The sequence below is a fragment of the Rhinichthys klamathensis genome, unplaced genomic scaffold, assembly GCF_029890125.1.
Source record: "Rhinichthys klamathensis goyatoka isolate OS25496 unplaced genomic scaffold, OSU_Roscu_1.1 h1tg000538l_1, whole genome shotgun sequence".
Classification (NCBI taxonomy): domain Eukaryota; kingdom Metazoa; phylum Chordata; class Actinopteri; order Cypriniformes; family Leuciscidae; genus Rhinichthys; species Rhinichthys klamathensis.
Genome location: NW_026607013.1, coordinates 178,579 through 186,453, shown reverse-complemented (window position 1 = coordinate 186,453; position 7,875 = coordinate 178,579).

Below are 7,875 nucleotides of genomic sequence, written 5' to 3'. Positions count from 1 at the left end.
CATAGCGGCATCACACGATCCTGTGGAAGAACGCACACTAGGGAAAAACAACCTAGTTGTTCGTTTCCTGAGAGGCGCCAGGAGGATGAATCCTCCACGCCCCCCCTCAGTGCCGATCTGGGACCTGGCCACGGTCCTGGACGCACTCAAGAGTGCCCCGTTCGAACCTCTCCGAACCGTGCACCTTAAACAGCTCTCGCTCAAAACTGCGCTCTTGCTGGCACTCGCCTCAGTCAAGAGAGTGGGCGACCTGCACGCACTGTCGTCAAGCGCTGCCTGCCTGGAATTTGGACCTAACGACACCAGAGTTGTCCTTAGGCCAAAACACGGGTATATTCCTAAAGTGCTCTCCACACCCTTCAGAGCACAGGTTATATCTCTGGCTGCGCTATCGTCTCCAGCAGACGAAAGCGACGCTAATTTACTCTGCCCAGTCAGGGCGCTCAGAGTATATTTGGAACGTTTTGCCCTGTTCAGACAGACGGAACAATTATTTGTATGCTTTGGCGGCCACACTAAAGGTCTCGCTGTTTCAAAGCAGAGAATATCGCGCTGGATAGTTGATGCTATAGCGCTGGCTTATGAAGCCAAGGGCCTTCAATGCCCCTTAGGCGTCAGAGCTCACTCCACGAGGGGTATGGCCTCCTCGTGGGCGTGGTCGAGTGGGATACCTATTGAAGATATCTGTGCGGCGGAAGGCTGGGCCTCACCGTCAACATTTATCAGGTTTTATAACCTACAGGTCCCCTCATTGCATTCCAACATACTATCAGCCTGATTGTAGTATAAACTGGAGTGTGTGTATGCTGAGCATTATCTCCTCCCTTATAAAGTCTGTCTCTGACTGACTTAGAGGGTTTTTTCTGCATATCAGTACATATGTGCTTGTGTTTTTACCACTGGGCGCCCCGTCGCGGGCCGCTCTACATTGTCCCATTATAAAGCACGCCGTTGGCCGGCTCGTTGGGTAATTACTTTGCTTTTACGGCTCAGGCATCTGCCTCTGGCTATATAAAGTCAGCACGCACGGCGTTTTACATGGTGTCCCCATAGCGTAAGCTACTTACGCAATAGGAGAGACCTCTCGAAAGGGAACGACTCGGTTACTAACGTAACCTCGGTTCCCTGAGAGGAGGGAACGAGTATTGCGTAAGCTGCTGTGCTTGTGATTGGTCAGTTCGCTTTAGTCGATTGAACCTAAGAACTCTCAGGACGGGGCGCCCAATATATAGCCCTTGGCCACGCCCATCTTGGCGGGCGCGAAGCGCGCTCATTGATCGCACATTCAGAGTCGCCCCGTCATTGGTTCGAGCAAGTTGCTGCAGCACAGCCAATGACCGAGCTGCCTCGCTCATTGCTGTCTGCTGTGCAGCTGCAATGCGTTTTACATAAAGACTTCAGTATTTCTCGAGAAAAGGAGTTTTCCCATAGCGTAAGCTACTTACGCAATACTCGTTCCCTCCTCTCAGGGAACCGAGGTTACGTTAGTAACCGAGTCGTTTATTAGCATTGCAAATGTACCCACATTTTTATACATTTTTACGTAATATAAGTGGTTCATTATGTTTTCTATTAAATGTAAAAGGGGTTCTGGCTTCTCAAGTACACAGCATGAATTATAGCTTACAAATGCCTTTTCAGAATTTGCTATTGAATACAGAGGAACAAAATTAAACCCAGCAAATTATTAAACCCAGCTTAAAACCAGCAAATTAGATATTAAAATATTATATAGTGATCTTAATCATCTAACTTTTTGTAAGCTAATAACCTAATAAGAGAAAGTATGAGGCAAGTACACAGTATAAATGATTACACCCCATCTGAACATAACATTTGAAAAAAGAAAAAAGAAAAGAAAATGTGTCCTAGATATAAAGAAAAATGTCTGAATTTGTTGGGTTTCAGAGGGGTGTAATCATTCATGCTGTGTGTATCTTAACTTGAGAGGTTATAGAGGTATATTTTCTATTAACATTTAATAGAACATATAATGAACCACTCAAAATTGACATAATAGTAATACACAGGGTGATAATAAAAAGCTTACAAAACAACTCTTGCTTATTGATATAAACAAGTAATGTATCTTTCATCCAAAGCCCTTGTTATATTTGCAACTATTTAATGGACACTTTTTACATTTCTGAGGTTTTCAGAACCAATATAATTTTGGTTGGGTAAACGTAAATAGTGGTGAATGGGAGTATAGTGGTAATGTAGGTGAAGGTGAAACTCTAAAAATGCGAATATCGTGCAAAAGTTCATTTATTTCAGTAATTCAACTTAAAGGTCCCGTTCTTCACGATTCCATTTTTCAAACTTTAGTTAGTGTGTAATGTTGCTGTTAGAGCATAAATAATACCTGTAAAATTATAAAGCTCAAAGTTCAATGCCTAGCGAGATATTTTATTTAACAGAAGTCCCCTTTCAAAGCATACAGCGAACGGCCGGTTTGGACTACATCCCTCTACTTCCTTTTTTAATGACGTAACTAGAACAGTTTTTTGACTAATCTTCGCCCACAGGAATACACAGGAAAGGGGGCGTGGTCTTGTTGCGCTCCCACGGAGAAGAAGCACTTCAGCTGCGCATGCATCTCCAATTTATGGTAAGAGGCGTGACCTTTCCGGGCAACATGCGATAAGCTGCTGTCGAATCACAACACAGGAACAGCTAGCACAATCAGAACTCGTTACGTATTTCTGAAGGAGGGACTTCATAGAACAAGGAAGTCATCAGGCCGTTTTTTGGACAGTGAAAACAGCGGTATACAGATAAGTAAATTGTGTGAAAAATACTGTGTTTTTTTACACGCGAAACATGAACACACATTATATTGCACACTGTAAACACAATCAAAGCTTCAAAAAAACACGAAGAACGGGACCTTTAAAAGGTGAAACTAATATATTATATAGACTCATTACATGCAAAGTGAGATATTTCAAGCCTTTATTTGTTATAATTTTGATGATTATGGCTTACAGCTTATGAAAACCTTTTCACAATATTCTAATTTTGAATTTGGGGTTTTCTCACTTTCTCTCATGTTATCTCACTTTGTATGTATTTCTCTTATTAGGTTATTAGCTTACAAAAAGTTAGAGGATTAAGATCACTATATAATATTTTAATATCTAATTTGCTGGGTTTAAGATGGGTTTAATAATTTGCTGGGTTTCATTTTGTTCCTCTGTATTCTGTAGCAAATTCTGAAAAGGCATTTGTAAGCTATAATTCATGCTGTGTACTGTATCTTTTACATTTAATAGAAAACATAATGAACCACTTATATTACGTAAAAATGTGGGTACATTTGCATTGCTAATTGCCAGTCTGTAAATATCTCTTAACAACACAATGCAATCACTAAGACTTCCTGTTAATAAAGTATCTGGGAAGAATCTATTCTATATTAACAATGCATTAAATCACATTACACATTAACAAACCACAATAAATAAAACAAATTAAGTGATGTCTCATGTCTCAAGTCAAGTGAATTACAGGTCATTGGACAGGCGTCCAATCACAACTGACTTCCGGAAAAGGGGAAGTAACCAATGACATTTGAGGTTATTAAAACAGTAAGTCCCGCCCCCTCGACTGCCAAAAATAAAACTGGGGTGCTTCTCAATATCTCTCCTCGATCCTCCGTCCTCCATCCTATGACCCGGAAACCGATCGAGCTCAGCCATCTTGAAGGACATCTCAATTCTCTAATTGCACCGCGAGGAGGCGAGGATCGAGGAGTGAGGAGGCTTCCAGAGGAGCTATGAGCGAGGATGCACAGTTGCATGCTTTGCGGAAGTGTTTTATCGACTAAACGTGACGCACGTATACATTCTCCTCCCCCTTGACGTCGGTCACAATCATTTTAATTTATACTTGACCTTTGCAGTTTATATAAACCACACATCTCACATATTTCAACAGGGTATCTTGCTTTATTATTATTTATTACTAATTTCTTAAATAACCAAACTTCAACAACTTAAGGGCAGATCCTTTGAGCGTTGCTGATGACGCAGTGAAGTGACGCTCGAGTGGTCAAGTATTCCAAAGTATAAAAAACTTTAAATTCGATTCCTCCATCCTCATTTTCTTTCCTTGCAGCCTTCCCTCGCATCCTGCAGGGGGTGGAGCTGAGACGCAAGGAAAGGAAGCGAGGAAAGGAAACGAGGATGCACAAATAAGAATTGAGAAGCACCCCTGTTCGAGCGAGCAAAAGCAGCAGGCGAGAGCAGCGCGAGCGCGTGGGGAATGATCATGCAGTTTTTGAATGAGCTCGCGAGTTCCCGTTTCCTCGCGTGTAGATCTGTTATCCTCTCGCAGAAGTCATTTACCGCGCGCGCCAGCATCAGTTGTGCGCTCGGTTATTATTGGCATTTATTTGCAACAAGGACAAGTGCAAGTGGAGGTCTGTGCTTGTATATTGAAGGCTGATCAAAGTAGAGTTGAGTTGAGTTTGACTGGCAGACAGAAAGTCTGGTTATATACAAAAACATTTTTACACGAATGTGCGTGTTTTTCTTAGAACATGGCATGTGCATGTTACTGTATGAGGGATGTCTGATGGTAGTAGCCTGATTAATTTACTAACATTGTATATGATTTGTTTGTCTTGAATTCTGCATCACAGACATTAAATCACACTGATTGTACGATCCAATAAATACTCAGATTTTTTTTTAATTAGATTGGCTATAACTGTATTTAAGATAATGCTGTTAATGTAGCTGCATATACTGTATAGTGTTATAGTAATGAAGTATGTACATCTACTGAACCCTTAATCACATAGCTAAATAAACTGAATAGCTATCTTCATGTGAACAATACAGCAAAAGACAGATTTTGTATGAATTACATTATATTTGTGGTGAAAACACAATCAACTGGTTGGCTTGTACTTTCACAACATATTGAAAAAAAAAGTAAAAGTAATATTTATTTATTTTTAAAAAACTTACATAGAATTCCCTTATAATTTTCTTTTTTTCTTTCTTTCTTTCTTTCTTTATTTATTTAAACAGGAAAAGATTAAGAGCAATCGGGCCTGACTCAGTATAAAACTGATTTTCAGCAGGTTCCTGTTCTGCAGAACATGAATACCTCAAACACAACAGAACTCCAAGACCATACAATAACAAACACACAACAAGCACACAAACCACGATAGTAAACATGCATCAGCAGGAGGCCATAAAGCCATCTCAGTGGTCACAGATATACCTGTCCATCAGATGGCGAGCAAAAGTTTGTTTAAATAGTCTTATTGATGTTATAGATCTGATGTGCTGTGGAGTCTCATTCCAGGCTCTAGTGAGCAAATTAAAGAAAGATCTCTGTCCATAGCAGTTCCTAAAAGCCGGTATAGGGAGAAGTCCATTTGCAACAGATCTCGTAGTGCGTACGAGCCTTGAACTGAGTTTTGGAGCCAGCGCAGTCAATCCCGCAGTAGTATGACCATTTAAAATCTGATAAAAAATGTTCAAACCATGGCTTATTCTATAGTTCTGAAATGTCAAGGCATTACTCAAAGATAGTGCAACACAGTGGTGAGTCCAGCCTGAAAGCCTGTTGTGGATCTTATAGGCTCTATTGTAGAGTCTCGCAACAGGTTCAAGTATCTAATTTGTTGTGAGTGACCAAACAGGTAAACAATACGACAGAGTGGACAATATAATGGCATGAAGATATGTTTTAGAAACAGAATGCAGTAGATATGGTCTAATTTTACTATAAACAAATAACTTTTGGTTTAACTTTCTGATTAAAATTTGGACATGGTCACGATAAGTAAGATGTGAGTCAAGAGAGACTCCCAAATACTTATACGTGGATACAATTGAAAGTTTTTGATTAGAAAAGGTGATGAAATTTGATATAGACAGTTGTTTCCTAGATGAATAGAAATACATACATTCTGTTTTCTTAGTATTCAGTGTTAAATGGTTATCCTGGAGCCAATCATGTAGATGCTGTAGGTCTAAGTTAAGTTTGTAATTAATTGTATCAATATCTGAGCCAGACAAAAAAATGACAGTGTCATCAGCATATAATAAAGTACTAGAAACATCAAACACAGTAGGAAGATCATTAATGTACATAAGGAAAAGCAAAGGACCTAAGATGCTGCCCTGTGGAACTCCCATAGAACACACTCGTGACTGTGATGTTACTGAGCCGATTCTTACAGTCTGAGATCTGTCACTTAAATATGATTTAAACATATCTATTGTAGAGGAGGACAAATGAAAAGAAAAAAGTTTATTTAACAAAATTTGATGATTGACTGTATCGAAGGCTTTTCGAAAGTCTATGTATATAACTCCAGTAACCTGACCTTTATTTAAAGACGCCCGTATCTGCTCAGTAAAAAGTAGCAAAGCCGACATAGTCGACAGCAGTGGTCGAAAACCATACTGACAATCACTGAGCAGGTTATTGTATTCAAGGTGATTAATTCATTGATTATATAATGTTTTTTCAAGTAACTTAGAAACAGTTGGATCCTCAGACTTAAGAATCGGGGTGATCTGGGCTGTTTTCCACATGGCAGGAAAAACTGATTGCCTAATACACAGATTAACTAAATGATGGAAGAGCGGAATAAGTGTGAGTTTTAAGAAAAATCATATTTGAATTATTTGCATCACAAGCATGAGAAGCATTCAAAGAACCCAAAATGTTAGTTATATCACTTTGTGCAATTTCAGAAAAGGAGAATTGCTGAGATGCTGCCGGTACTGATGGGAGAAACTGAGGAACATGAATCCAGAAGATAACCTCTGAACAGATACAACAAAATACTCGTTGAAAGAATTAGCAATTTTATCATGATCATTGAGAAGAGTACCATTTATGGATAGTTGTAAACTGTTATTATTTTTTAATTTATTTTCACCAGTTATAGATTTAATTGTTTTCCATAATGTTCTTGGGTTGGAAACCGTTCGATTAATTTGATTTTCAAAATATAGCTGTTTTGCTTTGAATAATTCAAAATTGCACTTATTTCTGAACTGTGTGAAAATATGCTTAGCCTCAGGTGTTTTTAATGATCTGTATGCTTTCAAATAGGTGGCCTTCTTTTTTAAAAGCTGCATAATGTCCGGAGTTACCCAAGGTATTGTATTTTGCCTGATATATATTTTACAAGTAGTAGTACATTTTTGACGTATTGTCTCCACTCTTTTATGAAAATTTGATAGAACATGATCAGGATCTTGCAAAGACATCTCATTACTCCAATCAGTATCAGCAAATTCAGCATTAAACTGAGACAATTTTGAATTTGGTACTTTTTTAATGTAACTATTTTTATGAGATTTTGGCTGTTTAAGACATTTCCTAATGGCATATATTAGTGAATGATCAGAAACTGCTGTATTTATTACTCCAGATATACTATAGAAGGTTGATTAGTAAAGATGAGGTCCAAAATAGAATTTCGTGTTTTGCCAAATCTGGTGGGATCTTTGATTAGTTGATGAAGACCATGTTTTATGGCAGTTGCTTTCAAAAGTTTAGATGAATTATCGATCCAATTCAAATTAATGTCACCTAGAATAACAAGCTCCTTAGTTTTTACAGATTTTATTAAGTCAGAAAGCTGCAGTAAATATGCAGTTGGACAAACATTTGGAGGCTTGTATGTGACAATAATAGTAACTTTGAGGGCAATAGTAAGAGTTGATTTGTACAGTGAACAACTAATTGAAGTGACTCAGAAATTGTTGATAGTTTTACTACAGAATGTGCATATCTATTATTTACATAAAGAGCAACACCGCCACCAATTCTATCAGTCCTGTCTCTGCGATACAATGAATAATCTTCAATCGAGAGAAAGGAATCAGATATAGT